The sequence below is a fragment of the Gopherus evgoodei genome, chromosome 1 (assembly GCF_007399415.2).
Source record: "Gopherus evgoodei ecotype Sinaloan lineage chromosome 1, rGopEvg1_v1.p, whole genome shotgun sequence".
Lineage (NCBI taxonomy): Eukaryota > Metazoa > Chordata > Testudines > Testudinidae > Gopherus > Gopherus evgoodei.
Genome location: NC_044322.1, coordinates 228,859,461 through 228,877,079, shown reverse-complemented (window position 1 = coordinate 228,877,079; position 17,619 = coordinate 228,859,461). Strand labels below are relative to the sequence as shown.

Sequence of the window (17,619 nt, the reverse complement as noted above, 5' to 3'; positions counted from 1 at the left end):
AACAAGAACATTAGATTGCAGTAAATTAAGGTTTGTCATTTGTGGGCTATGGATGGGATTTCCAAAGGTGTCTAACTTCCATTTAAATTACTTTCAGTTAAGCACCTAGATGCTTTGAAAATCCCACTAGATACTAGCTACATCTTAAAATGCTTAAATATCTTTGGAAATGAAACGGACCCTAAGTGACTTAGAAGCACTAAAGAGCCATGCAGGCTATTTTAGAAAATCCCACCCACATGTCACAGCTGATGTACAGCAGCATTGACTTTCAAAGGATCTGTGACAATTTATACAAACTGAGGATCGAGCCTTATATGGGATTTTATGTAACAGTACGATTTAATAGTGTAGGCGGTTATCAATGTTAGTCTAAATCTCTTCCACTTCTGAGTGGAAAAAATAAGTAATGGTAATAATAATCAGTAACAAAAATTATAAATGGGAAAAGTAAAGATTTTCTGCCTGCTCTAAGAACTGAGCAATTCCCATTGGGCTTCATTGCTAAAAAGCAGAGTGGTTGATTAACAGCAGTTAACTCATGCGATTAACTCAAAAAATTAATCACGATTAAAAAAATAATCACAATTAATCACAGTGTTAATCACACTATTAAACAATAGAATACCAATGGAAATGTATTAAATATTTTGGATGGTTTATATATATATATATATATATATATATATATATATATAGTATTCTGTGTTGTAATTGAAATCAAAGTGTGTATTATTTATTACATTTGATTATTTTATGCACTGTAAAATGATAAACAAAAGAAATAATATTTTTCAATTCCCCTCATACAAGTCTGTGGTGCAATCTCTTTGTCATGAAAGTGCAACTTACTGATAAAGATTTTTTTTTTGTTACATGACCACTCAAAAACAAAATAATGTAAAACTTCAGAGCCTACAACTCCACTCAGTCCTCCTTCTTGTTCAGCCAATTGCTAAGACAAACAGGTTTGTTTACATTTACAGGAGATAATGCTGCCTTCTTCTTGTTTACAATGTCACCAGAAAGTGAGAACAGGCATTTGCATGGCACTTTTGTAGCTGACATTGCAAAGTATTTATGTGCCAGATATGCTAAACATTCGTATGCCCCTTAATAGTTCGGCAATTATTCCAGAGGACATGTTTCCATGCTGAGGACACTTGTTAAAAAATTAATAAATTAATTATATTTGTGATTGAACTCCTTGGGGGAGAATTGTATGTCCCCCGCTCTGTTTTACCCGCATTCTGCAATATATTTCATGTTATAGCAGTCTCGGATAATGACCCAGCACATGTTGTTCGTTTTAAGAACATTTTCACTGCAGATTTCACAAAACACAAAGAAGGTACCAATGTGAAATTTTGAAAGATAGCTACAGCACTTGACTCAAGGTTTAAGAATCTGAAGTGCCTTCCAAATATCTGAGAGGGACGAGGTGTGAAGCATAGAATCATAGGACTGGAAGGGATGTTGAGAGGTCATCTAGTGCAGTCCCCTGCCTCATGGCAGGACTAAGTATTATCTAGAGCATTCCCGACAGATGTTTGTCTAACCTGCTCTTAAAAATCTCCAGTGATGGAGATTTCACAAGGTCCCTAGGCAATTTACTCCATTGCTTAACCACTTCATAGTTAAGAAGTTTTTCCTAATGTCCAACCTAAACCTCCCTTGCTGCAATTTAAGACCATTGCTTCTTGTCCTATCCTCAGAGGTTCAGAACAATAATTTTTCTCCCTCCTCCTTGTAACAACCTTTTATGTACTTGAAAACTGTTATCATGTCCCCTCTCAGTCTTCTCTTTTCCAGATTAAACAAACCCAATTTTTTCAATCTTCCCTCATAGGGCATGTTTTCTAGAACTTTTATCATTTTTGTTGCTCTTCTCTGGATTTTCTTCGATTTGTCCATATCCTTCCTGAAATGTGGTGCCCAGAACTGGACCCAATACTCCAGTTGAGGTCTTATCAGTGCTGAGTAGAGTGGAAGAATTATTTCTTTTGTCTTGCTTACAACACTCCTGATAATATATCCTAGGATGTTGTAAATATCTTACAGTGTCGGCTACAACGGTGCCATGAGAATGCCTCTTCTCACTTTCAAGTGATATTGTAAACAAGAAGCAGATAGCATTATCTCTTGCAAATGTAACCAAACTTGTTTGTCTGAGTGACTGGCTGAACAAGAAATAGGACTAAGTGAACTTGCAGGCTCTAAAATTTTACATTGTTTTATTTTTGTATGCAGTTATTTTGTACACAAGTCTATATTTTTATGTTCAACTTTCATGATAAAGAAATTATACTACAGTACTTGTATTAGGTGAATTGAAAAATACTATTTCTTTTGTTATTTTACAGTGCAAATATTTGTAATAAAAATAAATGTAAAGTGAGCACTGTACACTTTGTATTCTGTGTTGTAATTGAGATCTATATATTTGAAAATGTAGAAAACATCAACAAATATTTAAATAAATGGTATTCAATAATAATTATATTATGGTTTAACAGTGTGATTAATCGTGTGATTAATCATGATTCATTTTTTTAATCGCTTGACAGCCCTACTAAAAAGTTATTTCTTTAGTGTTGCAACAATAATCAAAAGATAAATACATTCAAGGCAGAAAATGGTATGTTAATACATTTTCCTTCATCACATTAATTTCTTACTTAGGGTGAATGTTAGTGCTGGGCTGACAGCTCTGGAGACCGATGCCCTTTGTTGAGCCAGAGAGCAGGTGCAGCAGCAGAGCAAGTTTCCTGTGGTGAGTACCTGACTCTCCTCTCACTTATACTGAAGTCAGTGGGGTTACACACCTGTGAAAGAGAGAGCAGGATGAAGTCTACTCTCTGTTCGTGTGCTCCGGATATGGAGGGAATATGGAGATAGAATATGTGCTCCCTGATATGGAGGGATGACAAGCTAATACATTCTCAAATCCCAGTGAGTTCCTGACCTCTGCTGTTACTCATAACAAATATGCCAACTGTACTTTGGACACTAACCCAGTAGCACTGGACCTGAGACAAAACAGCCAGTTTCACACAGGACTCCAAATGTTGATGACTATCATTATCTATGTTCAATAAGCAAACACCTCAGTACCCCATTACTTGTCTTCTGAGCCCTCTAGTTCCTTTTCCCTTCGCAACTGATAACAATAAAGCAACCAAGAATCTGCTTGCATGATCCTCCCTCAACCTCTCCAAATGCACCTTCTAAGTGGAATTGAGGTAGAGGCAGTGGAGTATATGTGAATTCCAGCAATGTCCTCAGACCATGCCCCTTTCCTTCATGTTAGTTTCTCCCACTTCCTCCTGATGTAGGTCCAGTAGTAGAAGTTTAGGAAAAGAACAATGAGGCTGAGGATGTAGAGGAAGACTGCAACATTGAAGCCATCAGGGAATGGGCACTCTGTGAAGAGGTTATAGGAGGAGTGAACGGCGATGGCCACAAATTGGCACTGCCAGGGGAGAAAGAAAAACAGAAGTAGGATTAGAGATGCTACATAGCAAAATAGTCAAGCTACAACTGACTATCGGTCCATCCAGTCCAGCATCCCTCCACTAGCCACATCACAACAGACTGGTCCACTCAGTCCAGAACAAGCCTTCTTTTAGGCTGGAGTAGGTCAGATATCCTATCTCCCACCATAATGGAGGAAACCATTTATTCACCAAGTGCAATATTCAGCTTCTACCATACTGAAGGATATCATGGGTCTATGAAGTACTGGATCCTGCCCACTGCCACAGGGAAGCAGGAAATTAGTTCATAAAGTATAGTATCGCGCCCTATGCCATACAAGAGCAGACAACTAGTCAGTCTTCTGTTGTGTCCCTTCTCTGCTACTGTCCAGTAACTGATGCTTTGGGTTAGGTGTTTGAGAGTATGGAGAATCCTTCCTTTCACCAGATGGTGTTCAGATTATACCTTTAAGCATCTGGATTGAGAGTCCTTTATATTTTAGCTCGGCAAGTGTAACTGCAGCTGTTAGTCTTATTCATATAAGCATCCATCTGTTTTTTATCTTACTAAGCCATTCGCCTTAATATCTCGCAGCGTGGAGTCCTATACATTGAATGTATGTTGTGTGAACATGAATTTCCTTTGCTCTGTTCTGTATTTTTTAATCTTTCATTCATGCAGTGCCTTCTTGTCCCTGTATTACAGCACAGGGTAAATAAGAGCTCTGAACCAGGCTTTTTTAACTTTACAGCATCTCCTCTTACTCTTCTTCAGTAACTAAATAATCCTAGTCTTCATAATCTCTCTTTGTATGGAATTAACTCCCTGCTCCCCCAGGCACATGGCTCTAATCATTGCCCTTCTCTGGACTATTTCTTTTTATGTTGTAGCCTTAAGCAACCAGAGAAACACACGGTTGAAATGTCAGGATTTGCCACATCCTCAGAGATGAGAAAAGGAGAAAACCAAGAAAAAACAATCTAGAAGGAGCTAAGGCCTGATATTTGTTTTTTGTTTTGTTTTTTAAATCTGGGTGCATACAATCTAAATCCATACTAAGGAATCAAAATAAAAGGAGGTCTGATTTCCACAGTTACTGGACAACCACAGCACCCACAAACTTCAGTGATCACTCAACACTTCCACACACACAAAATCAAGCTACTTGTTAAGGACTTTAGGGAGTGGGGAGAAGGTGGGGTATGGAGCCAGCTATCATACACAAGAAGTCAAGTATTCCTGATGAGGAATCAGTGATTGGCATGATCTTTCCCCAGAGTCTCTGGCTGAAATGTACTATGCTGCGATGCAGAAAACTCTTTTATAAGTTGGGGTGGGGAGGGTAACGGAAGTGTAAAAGTCTTCTGTCTGTTTTCTTCCCCTCACGGGGATAAGGCTTGTCCGGAAAAAGTCACTGTAGGTATTGAAATGTCTCCTTGCTTACTCCTGAGTACCACTCAACCCAGACTTCTCCCTGATCAGTTGCAGTAGGACATCTAGGGAGATGGCCATTCCAGTAGGTTAGACCAGGGATGAGAGAGCCAGGGAGGGGATAGACAGAAAACTGGTGCAACCCTATCCAGGTCTGGAGCGGGAAGGGGTAAATGAAATAAATTACCAGCTGCAGGATGGTGAGATGGCGTTTCCACCACATTTAGTGCTGCATTTGTGGTCCCAGGCTGGCCAGCCCGTAATACAGGTACATGAAGATGTGCACAAAGGAGTTCAACATCCCAATGAAGAAGGCTGTAGGATAGAGAATACAGGAAGGCAGGAAGAACAAGGCACACAGAGTCTATGAGACTCATCCTCCTGTACTGACAGATACAGTCCCCTAGATGACATGTCCAAAATATTGTCCCCTTGTGACCCATACATGTGTGACACCCTTCAGTTCCTGAATGCCCTAGAAACATGACCCTTCATCCTATACCATCTCACACAATCCAAGGAGCACTCTGTGCCACCCTGCTCCCTGTGTGTGGGCTGCAGCCATGACTGGTTTCTAGAAGGGACAGACGGGAGGTCCAAAGACAGAAGAGGGAATGCTGGATTAGATATTGCAAATCACTCAGATATCAAGGCCTTTTACAAAACTGCTTCCAATGCAAAAGCACCATGAATTCCTATGCCAAACTTGGCTTTATAGTTCTAGCATTGTGCATTAGGATGGGTTAGTGAGAGGGGCAGCCAGGCTAGACAGGGAGTGGGGAATAGTCTAGATATGAGCTGGAAAGTGAATGTAACAGTCTGAATCCAGGCACAACAGTGAATAGGACAGATCCTATCTGAACAGAGAATGAGGGCAGTCCTGCTCTGGGAAGGAAAACAGGTAGGTACAAACTTAGGCCTTGAACCTGGTGTTCTCATTTCTGTCCGGGCAGTGAATGGGGCAGTCTTGTCCTGGATGAGACAGTGATTAGAACAATCTAGAGGTGGACAGGACAGTCCAAAAAAGCACCCAACAGGTGTCACTCGTGATACCCTCGTCTCTCACTACCAAAGCGGATAATGGGCAGTGAGGTTTCTGTCCACTAGCCAGTCAAGATGCAGGGTTCACATTATCTCCAGAACAAGAGAGACGGAGACAGAGTATGCCCAGTGAAATGAAGCTTACCCTGTCCTCCAGGCACGTATTTGACACCAGCCCACCAGTTGAAAAGCATGGTGCCATGATGATACACATGTAGGAAAGTCACCTGCTCAGGCTTCTTGCGCAGAATGAAGAAGACCTGAAAGAAGTCAGAAGAGAGCAAATTTTGAATTCTTCCAAATGTTTAGACAGGTCCTAGGTGTGCAAGGGGCTACAGGTAGCTAACACTTGACCTGAAGCACCACAACTCCATTCTGCTTGCATCTTGGTGACATATCATCCTTCCCTACAGAAGCCAAGCTGAGCACTGGCACACAATGCAGAAGCAGAGGTTACATGCCTACTAGCACTGGGGACACATCTCCAGGGGAGCAGGGCCGGTGCAAGGATATTTTGTGCCCTAGGCGAAACTCCATCTTGCCCCCCCACCCCCACCCCCAAAATCACATACATTATACACAATACATGGTCACAGAGTAACATGTTATAATTTAGAATTTATGTTTCCGCACTTTAAGTTTAGCAAATTTAGAAACAAGTTCCTCCAAGTCAATGCTGAGAGCAATGTCATGTTCTATTGACAAGGTAGATAGCCCAACAAGTCTTTGTTGCAACATTGATGTTCACATGTATGTTTTTATCAACTTGAGCTTTGAGAAGCTTCGCTCACCACTGGTCACAGAAACTGGGACGGTCAAGAGGATGCGAAGAGCAATAACTATGTTAGGGACACTATCTGTCAGCTTATTTTCCCATATGAAATTCAATACATCTTGCAGTGATGAACTCCTTTGGACTTGTCTTGCAATAGCTTGCAATTCATTGCACAGGTCAAAGGCATCAATATCTTTGGATTCACCATGTTGCAAAGCTTTCTCCAGATTCAAGCAATGTTCCATAATTTGCTTTGGTGTTTTATTTTGCAAACTGTAAACATCATATATGAAGCCAAATACTGAACTAATTTGCTGCATCAATGTGAATCTTTCTTCAATCGAATGTATTGCTGTGTTAACGACTGCAAAGTAAAAGTTCATTTTGAATTTTTCTTTTGGATCATAAATAGGTTCGTCATCTGCTTCATATGTGAATTGCTTCCTCTTCTTTCTAATACGGATTGGATCTGGTTCAAAAAGTGCTGGTACATCCAACTCCTCCGCAAGTTCACCTGCATCTACCAATATTTTCTCAAAGGCTGCGTCACTTCTGCAGACCACAAGAAACTTCTTGGTTTCTCCAAGTTGATTAATGGCATCACATATATCAAATTCTTTTGCCTGAAGTTGTTTGCTAGTTATGTTGATCTCAAACAATATGTCATACCACAAAACAAGAGAAACAAGAAACTTGAAACTAGAAATGGCATTTGTAAGAGCCTTTGCATCAACTCGTGATGTATTGCCAGATCATCCTGTCAGAGTAGTGTCTTCATAGATGTCTACCAGAGCATCATAGATGTCACCAAGCTGATAGCGAAGAGGTTTCAAGGCATCGATTCGACTTTCCCATCTTGTTTCACTTAATGGTTTAACTGTGAGATTAGATACGTGGCATGTTAGAACTTCCCAGTGATTTGTAGAAGCTGAGAAATACACATACACACTTTGAACTAATTCAAAGAAGGCAGTTGCCTCCAAGCAACACTTTGCAGCATCATTAACAACCAAATTCAACGAATGTGCACTGCAAGGAACGAAAAAGGCTCATGAATTAATATCCAAAATTCTTCGCTGGACACCATTTTCTTTCCCTTTCATATTGCTCCCATTGTCGTAGCCTTGACCACGCAAGTTTTCTATAGGCAGTGACATCTCTTCTAACTGGTGAAGAATAGTTTCTGTCATACCAGCTCCATTTGTCTCCGTAAGCGACACAAATCCCAAGAAGTGTTCCTTTATGCATACTGATTCAGTCTCATTCTCAGTCTCTGAAGTAGGCCTATCCACAAACCGAATGATCATGGTCATTTGTTCAACGTGGCCTGCATCTGGTGTACAATCTAGAATGATTGAAAAGTATTTTGCAGCATGAGCAGATGCTAGGATTTTTTGTTTGAAGGCATTGGATAGAAGCTGAATAAGCTCATTCTGCATGTCTTTCCCTAGGTAAGGTACATGTATCTGCTGGTCCTTAATCCTGCGAAGATGCTCATCCATAAGTGGGTCTAACAAAGATAGATATTCGACAAATTTGAGGAAATTCCCATTACCAGAAGTGTGCAGTTTTTCATGTGTTCCCCGAAAGGCCAGGTTTTGCACACCAAGAACTCTGACTAAAGCAGTCAGAAGTTTTAGTATTTTCAGCCAATACTTTTCTTCTTGCTTAATCAAGCGCAAATGTTCTTCATCAATTGTTCTCTTGTATTTCAATCGCAGTTGAAGTTCCTTCCATGTCTGAACATTCGTCAAATGTTCACTGCTTTTCTCGTGCCATGAAAGAATTGCAGACATGTTTTTCCAATCCCTTGAGCCTTTTTCAGAAAGAGATGATATGCCAATAGTACTACTGCCAAACAACTTGCAGCAGAAGCAAAAGACAGAATCACTTGATGTGGAATACTGCAGCCATTGATGGTACATTTCTTCTCCATTAACAAGTCTACGTTTGTAATGAATTGTTGAGAATTTTCTTCGCTTACTATCTTTGGGGAAATCGAACTGCTGAACTTGTTCTGGACTGTGTTCCACCAGAATTTGTTGGACTTGATCATCACATTTGGCCCAAGTAGCAGGATCATTAAAGCTCAAATTCAAACGAGTGACATTTTCACTTTCACAGTCTTCCAAGGTTTGATCCTCATGTGTCTCATTTGATTCGTCTTCAATATTCAGATTATGTTCTTCAAATTCTTCTTCAGCTTGTGAAACTCCCACCTCCACCTCCACCTCTGTTTGATCCTTTGACATTGAACTATCTTCATCTTTGGCCAGTGGATGGAGATATTTCAGAAATGAACCTTCTTGCTTTCTTTTTTCTTTTTTCTTATCAGCCTTCCGCTTACAAAATTGTGCCCTAGACCTTTGTTTTTATCTGCCATGAGGCTGCATCAACTGTAAACGAAAAAAAAATGAAATTGTATTCCTATCAGTCCTTTTTCTTGTTCACTATTAAAAGTAAAGTATAGAGAATGCATGCCACTTACTATAATTAACTATTTGAATTTCATCAACTGTTTGACATAAATATTGATTAAGAGATCAAGATGACTTTCCCTTAAAATTAAGCAATGTTGATTGTAATCAGAAATACACCTTTTTTAGTCATGTATACGTCCTTCCTTCATATCAAAATCTGACTGGGAGTGCTGCGGAACCCATTCTGCCTAACTAGCCATGCACCTCCAAATGATTAAAAACATCAAATGGTACAAACTCAATTTGAATGAAAAATTCCATTTTCTAACTAAATAGGTCACACACACTCAAATGGTTGCCAAGTGCTCTCTGTGGTGGTATGTTCATCTGCTCTAAATGCCTACTAACTTCCCTGTGAAAATAATCTTTGACTTTGATCCAATGAAAGCAGGATGGAAAAGCTCCCCCCTCCCCCCCCCGCCCAGAAGACCTAAGACATGATGGCTGGATGACATAAACAGACACCTGTCCCTCACAGGCACTACCTCATAACGTGCCAATTGTGCTCAGGACAGAACATCATACAGGAATATTATGCATTCAGTGGTCTCTACACTGGCCAAGCAACAGCACAACTAACCTAATCAGTCCATCCAACTTTTTTGACTGCTTCTTGGGCATCGGTGAGGGGTAATGGTGCCAGACTGAGCCCGGTGATGGGTGCAGTACAAGTCTACAAACTGAGGCAAGGTGCTGGGCCTAGAGTCCTGCTGAGACTGCTGTCCTGCACCAAGTGGAGCACAGCCTCCATGAGGAGAGAACTCAAATAAATATCATGCTCCTTCTACATGATTCCCCCAACCACTTCTTCAGGCAGCTGCTATGGGGATCACTCATAGGCTTAGGGCTGCCTGTTGCAGGCAAAACACAGCAGCAGGGCTTAAAACTCAGACAGGGCTGCCCAGAGGATTCAGGGGGCCTTGGGCAAAGCAAAATTGGGGGGCCCTTCCATAAAACATTTGCAATACTATAGTAACATGTATTAGGAAATATAAAAAATAACTAGTGAAATGCATTCAAAAATTAACTTGTAATAATTTGAAAATACACTAAATACATTATTTTAAAACATTAAAAGCTGTAATAGTCAGATGATGGGTGATTGTGATGGTTGGTACCAATGCGCTCTCGCTGCCTAGGGGTGGTGCTGCTGTTGCCCAGGGCTGGATGGGGAGCTGGGCTCTGGGTTCAGGGGTGCCCAGCTCACAGGGGCTGGGCTCAGGGATGTGGGGAGATGGGGTCAGGGTAGTGTCCAGCTCAAAGGGGCTGGGCTCGGAGCTGGGGGTCAGGGCTGTGGGGGGGATGGGGTCGAGGGAGGTGCCTGCGGGCACTGGGGCAGCTCAGCTCTGCAGGCTGCTGTTCTCTCCAGCCGCCCACACACAAGGAGAGCAGGAGCAGGGACCAGCCAAGGACCAAGGGGGCAGGAGCACAGGCGCCTGAGGCCGAGCTGTGGGGAAGAACTTGCTTACCTTGCCCAGCACATGAGCGTCAGGGTCCTCTTTCTTCCTCCTCTCCACCAGACCGCTGCTGAGGCTCTTTTCTTCTCTATATCCCTCGCTGTGGCTGATGTGGAGGCTGAGCCAGGGGGCAGCCACCGCTTTCCTCCAGAAGCCCTTGTGTCACGCAGTCACAGGGTTCTTACCATGTACCCTAAGCAGAGCTGCGCAGCTCTGCCCAGCCGCCTGCGTCCCCGCCGGCAATGAGAAAAATTGCATAGGCTGGAGCCCCTGCTCTGGGAGGGAGAGGGATTCTGAGCCTCTGCCTGCAGCCCAGAGATTCCCCTGGGTCAGCGCGCCGCTGGCAGCCCGAACCTCTGGGCAGTCACAGCGGCACCCTGACCCAGGGGACCCCCTGGGCTGCTGGCTGCCACGGTGGTGCCCTGACCCAGGGGACAGCCTGGACTGCCAGCTGTCGCAACGGCGCCCTGACCCAGGGTCAGGGCACCTCCGCGGCAGCCAGCACCCCGGGGTTTCCCTGGGCCAGGGGACCCCCGCCCCTGGGCTGCCGGCTGCCGTGCCAGTGCCCTGACCTAGGGGACCCCCTGGACTGCCGGCTGCCATGGCGGTGTGCTGACCCAGGGGACACCCTGGGCTGCCAGCTGCCGCCGGCAGCTCAGACTCCCTCTCTGTCCCAGCAGCAGCGGCTGCTCAACCATTTACAAAAAAAATTGGGGGGCGCTTTTTGGTGCCCCCAAATCTCAGCGCCCTAGGCAACCACTTAGTCCACCTAAATGATTGCACCTGTCCTGCAGGGGAGGCATCACATTGAGCAGCCAAGCTCTGATGGTGTTCCCATTAGGAAAGAGGGTGATATCAACCAGTCATATGCTGCTTTTTCACTACCAGGAAGAACTGTTTTCTGGGCAGTGGTGACTGGGGGAACAGCCCATATCTGCTACTCAGAATGCAGAGGGGTAGTCCAGACCATTAGCCATGCAACTTTCACTCCTCCAAATTGATCCAGTTCGTAAGCAGTCCCTACACTAATACAATCTGGGCTTAGAGGGTGTCATAAACAGATAGCTAAGGGTTAACGTCTCTTTCACCTGGAAAGAAGTAATCTGAACCACCTGACCAGAGGACCAATCAGGAAACAGGATTTTTTTCAACTCTGGGTGGAGGGAATTTTGTGTCTGAGTTCTTTGTCTTCTGCCTGTATGCTCTCTCGGATGAGAAGTTTTTCTATTTCCTGCTTTCTAATCTTCTGTTTCCCAGTTGTGAGTACCAAAGATCAGATAGGGATTTATATGTTCTTTTATATTTACATGTCTATAATTGCTGAAGTGCTTTGAATTGTATTCTTTTTGAATAAGGCTGTTTATTCATATTTCTTTTAAGACATTGACCCTGTATTTGTCACCTTAATACAGAGAGATCATTTGTATGTATTTTTCTTTCTTTTTCTATAAAGCTTTCTTTTAAGACCTGTTGGAGTTTTTCTTTAGTGGGGAACTTCAGGGAATTGGGTCTGCAGCTCACCAGGGAATTGGTGGGAGGAAGAAGTCGGGGGGGGTCTGTGTGTGTTAGATTTACTAGCCTGATTCTGCATTCCCTCTGGGTGAAGAGGAAAGTGCTTTTGTTTCCAGGACTGGAATTACAGAGGGTGGACTCCCTCTGCTTAGATTCACGGAGGTTGCTTCTGTGTATCTCTCCAGGAGCACCTGGAGGGGGGAAGGGAAAAGATTTATTTCCCTTTGTTGTGAGACTCAAGGGTTTGGGTCTTGGGGTCCCCAGGGAAGGGTTTCGGGGGGACCAGAGTGCCCCAAAACACTCTAATTTTTTGGGTGGTGGCAGCAGTACCAGGTCCAAGCTGGTAACTAAGCTTGGAGGTTTTTCATGCTAACCCCCATATTTTGGACGCTAAGGTCCAAATCTGGGACTAGGTTATGACAGAGGGTGTCAAAGTATTCCCCAGCCAGGATCAGTTCTAGGGGTTCTAGGCAATCCAGCAAACACCCTGCCCTTGTTGATCTGTTCCCCCTGTAGAGTCCAGTCTGCCGTTTGAAAGGCAAGGGAAGGTGTGGTATATTACTATGGAGCAGTTGGCCTCCATGATGGAAATTCAAGGCAAGTCAAAACACACCTGAGACACAAACCCTTATCCCAGGATCAGTGGCCTGGAACAATCTCCTGCACACGCAGCAGTGGAGACATGGGGAGTGGGGCATACACCTACATAGTCTTAGGCTGTTTACTCTTCAGCTTAACATCATACTTTAGTCAGCGCGACAATGACTAGGCTGAGTCTACTGCAAAATGGGCAGACGCTACAATAGACTTGACCAACTGGTGAAATTAACCCTGCACCCACATTTGGGGACTGGACTCTCCCAGTGTGTGGGTGTGTAACCTCACTAGTCCCTCAGGTTCAGTTTTCTCCTCCTGGCCCTGCATGAACCCCTGACACTCTGAGTTATCTAAACATCAGAAAGTCTGTTTGTGTAAAGGGGGTGAGCCTAGATTTAAAGGGAATATCCACTGAGAGAATATGATGTCAGGTATGCAGTCATTGGGACAGAGAAAGCGCAGCCAATGTTTGTAAGGAAGCTTACTGGGTTGATGCCAGTGGCAAGGCTAGAGGCTTGAAGGCAAGTGGTTTCCATATGACATTACTCTGAAGCTGTGCCCGTGTGTGTGTGTGTGTGTGAGAGAGAGAGAGAGAGAGAGAGAGTGTGAAAGTGAGCATGTACTGAAAAGCATCAGCCACATACAGAATAAATACAGAACATTGGCCTTGGCACTATGTCTGTGTCCCACAAGAGGGCTCAGAGCCAGCATGATTCATTACAGAGCCTCAGCCCCGTTATTTTGGCCAGGCCCACCTTACCGTATCAAGCAGCTCAATGACTTTGGAGAAGAAGAACCACCAACACACTCTCGCCATCTGCTGGAAAAAGACAAGGAAATTTCATCTGATACTGAGACAAAAGTCTTTCTTCAACACATAGCTATCTATTGTAGGGAATGTCTACACTTAAAATGCTACAGCAGCACAGCTGCACCGTTGTAGTGCTTCAATGTAAACACTCATTACAGTGACAGCAGGGGTTCTCCCATTGCTGTAGTTAATCCGCCTCCCCGAGAGATGGAATGAGGTGTTTGGAATAATTCTTCCAAGGACTGTCTACACCTGGGGTTAGGCCTGCATAGCTATGTCTCTCAGGGGGGTGGATAGCTATGGCGATGTATGTTTTAAATACATCGTCCCCTGACGGTCTTATACTGCTGTCCTTCTTCATAGTATCTGACTGCCTTCAACATAAAATCTATAGGCATAATGAAGTTCCTAGTGGACTTTGTGGATCTCCCTTTTCACAGGGTAAAAATTCAGCCTACATTATTTATTTTGGTTGGTTGGTTAGTTGATTTGTGTGTTTACTTTTGCTGGGGTATCATTTCACTGATTGCCAAGTATTTTCAGCCTTCTGGCAAAGCAGTGGACTCATTAGCATGGGAGGCAGGCTCAAGCCACAAATCCAGATCCACACCTGTACTCATTTGAAGCTTGGCTGTATTTGCAGACAAATAGGAATATGATAAAACCACATAATTATAAAAAAAATGGATTTTTAATGAAAATTACTGAATCCATAAGCCCTTATGAAACAGGTAGAAAATACAAACTTATCCATGTTCCGTGAGTTAGAGAGATTTCTTGAGTGCTGAATTAAATCATTTAGCGAAATGGATTTGAAAGTAAGAGAATAAGAGCAAAGGCCTTCTTAGGACATGCAAAGGTAGCCAGAGTGCAGTTTGGACCAGTCTTCCAGCAAAGCAAGCCATCTATCTCTGAAGAATGAGAGCGACCCAAGACTAGTTCTGTATGAAACTGTACCCTCATTCCCAACTTGCTTCTGGTGTAATCCACTGGCTGACACAGGTAACTATAGTTGGCCAAGACTGAAGTTACCAGGAACTGAAAGAAAAAACAATTAATAAGAGAAACTCATTCTCTGTCCTGCATCTATCCCATCTTCAGGGCTGGCTCCAGGCACCAGCACAGCAAATAGGTGCCTGGGGCGGCCAACGCAAAGGGGCGGCACATCTGACTCTTTGGCAACAATTCAGTGGCGGGTCACTCGGTCCCTCTCGGAGAGAAGGACCTGCTTTCAAATTGCCGCTGAAGAATGAAGCAGTGGCGGTAGAAGTGCCTGGAGCGGCAAAAACACTGGAGCCAGCCCTGCACATCTTTAATATTTCCTTGGTCCCAAGGAGATTTACACTCTAATGCTGGGTAACCAATCCCAATCCAGGACAGGCTGGTAGTGATTCAAATTCATCACTACAGCTACAAATATTTGCAGATTTTTGTTTCTATCTGTCAGAATCTGAAAATGAACATCTATATGATCATGTTTGTTACCCTTTGCTGCAGATATGTGTGTGCTTGAGCTTTTCTAGAATGAAGAGTGAATTATAAGCTTGAGAATTCTCTGAAAGCAAATTTTGAATTGTATATTTGATTGTAAACTTCATCATTCATTTTGTGTTGTTAAGTTGCATTAGTCATCTAATTAGGGAGTTTGAAACCATACCACATGACCCAACCAAGGATGAGAAGTGAATATTCACTTTTACCTGGTTGTGAGCAATCTTTATGACTAGAACTGTTTGCTAAATAAATTTGCAATTATTTCCCAATAAGTGTGAGAATTTCGTGAACCTTCTGAAAACAGTAAATAAAAAGCCATGTTCATTAGTTAGATCATTCATTTCAAATGTAGTCAGCTCTAGTCATTTGATGAGTATTCAGTGGTCCATATGTAAAGAGTTGGTAGATATCAGTTCAATTTCTAATGGAAAGTTGCCCATCCATACCCACACACCCCAACAACAATAAAAATAAACATTCCTTCCACTGCCAGTGGCATTAATTTTCGCCCTTGTTGGAGGTCTGAGAAAACATGATTGCAAGAGTTTGGAAAATAAAATTCGTTTCACACCATCAGAGATGGATCTGGTCAGGCTGAGGCACAATGTAGGGGATAAATGTACATCATGTGTTCTGTAGCTGCTACATAGAGGATTTCATATTCCAGGTTTGCCTTCAGAGACCTTTCACCAGCATTAATTCTCTAAAACTCTAAGGGACAGTGTATTAAGGAAGGTTGAAACATGGGATAAATTGTGTTTGCCTTATAGGGTATGTCTATACGACAACGAAAAATCCATGGCTGGCCCAGGCATGTGGGGTTCAGGCTAAGGGGCTGTTTAACTGTGGTGTAGATATTCAGGATCAGGCTGCAGCCTGGGCTCTGGGACCCTGAGAGGTGGGAGGGTCCCAGAACTCAGGCTGCAGCCCGAGCTGGAATATCTACACTGCAATTAAGCAGCCCCTTAGTCTGAGCCCCTTAACCCGAGTCAGTGGGCATAGGCCAGCAATGGGTTTTCAGCTGAGGTATAGACATATTCCATGTTGCAACCTTCCCTGACGTGGGTGTTTAATTGCAGTTTAGAAATACCCATAAAGCAGTGGTTCTCAAACATATTTGATCACGCCCCTTCTTTGTATCTGTAGTAGTTTATGCCCCGCCACCCTCTTCTGGGCACCCAGCCAGCAGCTGCCACTCTTCGGCCACCCAGTTCTGAAGGCAGAGTGGAGAGCAGCAGCTGCTGGCCAGGCACCCAGCTCTGAAGGCAGTGCCACCACCAGCAGCAGCACAGAAGTAAGGGTGGCAATACCCTACTACCCTGACTTCTGTGCTGCTGCTGGCAGCAGTTCTGCTATCAGAGCTGGGCATCCAGCCAGCAGCCACTGCTCTCCAGCCACCCAGCTCTGAATGTGTGCAGTAAGTTTTTCCTCCCTAAAGCTTCTCACGCCCCCGCCCTGAATACATTCTGTGCCCCCTCATTTTGTGACCCTCTGCCATAGAGGCTTCACCACAATACATATTTAACTGAGTAGAATGTGCCTCTAGTGGCAGAATGAAAACATGTCCCAGTCACCTGTTCATCAGAGAAGGAGTTTAAAGGGCTCCTGCTTCAAATCCCTCCTGCTAAAATGTTTATCCAAATGGAGCTGATCCATTATCCTTACCTCACAGAACATATAGATTGACAGAGCCACCAGGGTCAAATTATAGGCAGTCAGCAGACCCTTTAGCCTCAGTGGCTCCCACTTCCGCATGAGGCGTGGTCCCAGTGCCACAAATAAGAGGTAGAGGGTGAAGAGCAGTGTGACTGGAAGTGGAGAGTAAACCAGGAGCCAGGGGTCTGTTCTTGGGTCTGCAAAGCAAAACACATTGCACAAAAGCAAAGAACAGTGTGGTTTCTTGGCCTCGAGAGGGAAATAGACTTTATATCTAAATAAACGGCTCCTGTCCTGGATTTTAATTTATCCCCTCCATCCCTGCCAATAAACGTCAGCCCTCGCCCATTTTGCCAGGGCTGAAGATCCACACAACACAGCCAGTTTTTTCATCATCTCCTTTCTTTTCCATCCTTGAGCTCCAAACGCAGCTCTACCAATGGCCCTCAATCCTGCCCTGCAGCCCCACTGCTGTTCCAGTACTGGGATCCCCACACAGCTCTGCCTATGCCTCTCAATATTTCCCTGAAGCCCTCCTGTTATTCCAGTCCTGGGCTCCGCACACATATAGCTCTGCCAGTGAAAGTCAGCCCTCATCCATTATGCCAGTGCTGAAGATCCACATAACACAGGCAGTTTGTTTCATCACCTCCTTTCTTTTCCATTCACTCATTCCATACACAGCGCTGGCAATACTCTACAGTACTGACCTTCTCAACACCCTGATATTCAGATCTCCTGTCTACACAGATATCCACTTGCAGGGTCCCCTGTTACTCCTGTCGCGGACTCTGATGCCGGAATTCTTCTAATATTCTACTTCTGGGTTCTATAGTCTGCCAGTGCTCCTAAATCTCCACTCAGAATCCCGTCAGCTATTCCAGTCCT

The 17,619-nt window shown here is 43.7% G+C and overlaps 1 pseudogene; it reads right to left on the bottom strand.

The window, feature by feature from the left end:
- Positions 1–17,619, bottom strand: part of LOC115637470 — a 28,203-nt pseudogene that overhangs the window by 5,202 nt on the left and 5,382 nt on the right.